This window comes from Dromiciops gliroides, chromosome 4 (genome assembly GCF_019393635.1).
Source record: "Dromiciops gliroides isolate mDroGli1 chromosome 4, mDroGli1.pri, whole genome shotgun sequence".
NCBI classification, from domain to species: domain Eukaryota; kingdom Metazoa; phylum Chordata; class Mammalia; order Microbiotheria; family Microbiotheriidae; genus Dromiciops; species Dromiciops gliroides.
The window spans coordinates 347,204,156-347,207,175 of NC_057864.1; the positions used below are offsets into that span (position 1 = coordinate 347,204,156).

At 44.3% G+C, this 3,020-nt stretch overlaps 1 pseudogene; it reads right to left on the reverse strand.

Annotated features, from left to right (window-relative positions):
• Nucleotides 1-938: 938 nt before the first annotated feature.
• LOC122726269 lies at nucleotides 939-2,791 on the reverse strand (annotated as a pseudogene).
• Nucleotides 2,792-3,020: the final 229 nt, after the last annotated feature.

Sequence of the window (3,020 nt, forward strand, 5' to 3'; positions counted from 1 at the left end):
AAAACTGAAACAAAATTGTGAGTTAGGGCTGGGCTAACGGATTGTGGGCTCATTCCCCCAACCCCATTTGAAAGTGCTTGCAAAAAGAATCCTGTTTCACACTGAATATTAAAGTGTCAATTGAACAGTTTCCCAGAACTGGTAACTTAAAGCCTGGTGAAGGTTGTCAGTGCTCTGCTCCAAAACGATCCAGGATTTAGCTAAGACTTAAGTGTGGATAAGCACAAAGGCTGCCTATCACAGATGAGGCAGAACAGAGCCCAAACTCAATGGCATTCTTTATGCCTTTAAAAGTTTAGGAACTAGTGTTACACTAATTTAGAATCTAACATAGAATTCATTTTTAAGAGAAAAAATATAAAATCAAATAAACACCCTAAAACCCCTTTCCATAACAATAGATATGGATTTCAGTTCAGCCAGTCTAACAGGGATTTTCTGGTCAAACATATGACATTTAAAGCAGCACTGACCACCTCAGAGTCTCTCTCAGAGGGAACTCCAGAACACCCCTGTATCTCCTGCTCATCCAAGGGTGAGAGCAAACCAACAAAATTTGGTCTTAAATATATGTACAGTTCCCCAGAAAAACCAGGGCCAAGCTGGGAAGGACACTTTTCGAAATATAAATAAAATTAATTGGATGGGTAGAGCAGGGGCAGGGTTTAGAGGTCCCAACATTTGTCATACAGGGATCAGCCTCTCACGCAGATCAATGTGTGGCGACGTCATCAAAAGGTATAGAAGTACTCTTCCTTTCTCTTTCCCTATCACGGCCAAGGACAATAACAAACCCAAAGCAACATTATCTCTTCTTCCTAAGGAGAGGGTGAAGCCACTGGAGAGGGAGGGGCCTCCGAGACTGACAGGAATACTTGGTGCTTCTCAGAGGGAGAGATGCTTTGTGGCAGGGTGGAGATGGGCTGGGGGTGCTGTTCTCAGCTGGCTTCTGCCTGAGCCATGAGATCTTCCAATACATTGTCCTGGTCATTGTTGTGTAATAATAAAACTTCCTTAATGTCTTTTGGGTTGAAAGCCCATGTCCTTAAATTTGCTCATTAACTGAAGAAATTCTGTTGTCTTTTCCTCTGAACAATGGTACATTTCTTTTCTTTTCTTTTCGTTTCTTTTCTTTTTTTTTTTTTTTTTAGTGAGGCAATTGGGGTTAAGTGACTTGCCCAGGGTCACACAGCTAGTAAGTGTTAAGTGTCTGAGACCGAATTTGAATTCAGGTACTCCTGACTCCAGGGCCGGTGCTCTATCCACTGCGCCATCTAGCTGCTCCACTGGTACATTTCTAAAGCTTCTTCTACCAGAATGGGATCAAAGCCCTTTTCACAGAGCTGTCCATGTGCAAACAAATAGTCAAGAACCTGCTTTCTATTTCCTCCTTTCTTCTTCATGGTTTTCAACACACAATCATCTGAGTAGCCTATACTGACCACATTGTCCTCACGCTGCCTCTCACTGAGGGACAGTGCTTTCAGGTCCAAATAGGATGATGTGCTTAAACCCTGGGGACAGCTGGGGTTGTTGGGCACTTGCCATATCCTGGCATTTTTGAGGCGTGACTGTCAGCACTGTATTTAGAGGTGGTGAATCTTCTGTAAACACTGACAAAACAGACAAGCACGGCAGCGGGGATGAGGGGTATAGTGCTTGTGTCTCCTTGCCACTGTCCAAAATTAAAGCTGAAAGTCCCACCCCATTGAGGTATCCATTGAGGTCACCAGCAATGTTCTGGGAGCAGGGCTTTAAGGAATTCAAAACAATGTGTTGAGGAAGTTGGTGGTGCTGTGAAAAGTGCTTGCAAGTTTTGCTATCTTCTGTTCACTGTCATCTGAGTCAAGTTTGGGGAAGGAAAGAGACTTGATATTGTTCGCAGCAGTGATAGGAAGGAGGGACACTTTGGAAGACAGTGACATCTTTTCACAATTACCTAACTGTGGTAAAGTGATAAAGCCATTGGGTTTGTGAATAGGCTTGAAATTCAGGGCAGCCCTTTCCAGGGATGCCAAGACTTCCTGGTCCTGCAACACAGACGCAGAGCCTCCTTTGGGTAAGTTGTTGTCTAAGATCTGGGCCTTATCAGGCCCAGTTTTACCAACAAGAATGTTTCTCAGTTCTTCCTTTTTATCAATAGTTTTAAATTCCATGTTTTCAAATGGATCCTCTTCACATTCAAAGTCAGTGGGGTTGAAATCTCCCTTTATATAGGGGGGTTTCGGGGTGGGAGCTGAGAACCTTCTGTTTTCTTGCACTGCTGCTGACACAGGTTGTGGGGAGAATATTGTGCTGTAGGCTGGCAAGGATAGGGTTAATAGGAGGTGGAATGGTGGTTGGGCAATATGTCATTAAGAAACCCATTTTGCTGTCACCCTCTGGGCCACTGTTTTTTTTGTTTTTGTTTGTTCCTTTTTGGCGGGGCAATGGGGGTTAAGTGACTTGCCCAAGGTCTCACAGCCAGCAAGTGTCAAGTGTCTGAGGCCGGATTTGAACTCAGGTACTCCTGAATCAAGGGCCAGTGCTCTCTCCACTGCACCACCTAGCTGCCCCATGGGCCACTCTTGAAATTCACTTTGGCTTCCGTTTCTTCAGCCTTTTGCTTAGCTTCTCACTGAGCTTTCTGCATTTTCTTAACATCTTATGCTTGTAAACAGTCAGGCAAGGAGCATCCAATAGGCCAACTAACTTTAGCTAGTGTTTTGGATTTGTCTCCTATCTTAAATGGGACATCATCAAAGTAACTGAAAGTCCTGTGAAAATCTGAACCTGACTTCTTAAAAGCCATTTGGAATTCAAGCACCACAGGGGCATCTAGGTGGCACAGTGGATAAAGCACTGGCCCTGGATTCAGGAGGACCTGAGTTCAAATCCAGTCTCAGACACTTGACGCTTACTAGCTGTGTGACCCTGGGCAAGTCACTTAATCCTCATTGCCCCACAAAACAAACAAACAAACAAACAAAAGAATCCAAGCACTGCCCTGGTTGAGGCTTAAAAAGTATCCAGGCCAGCCA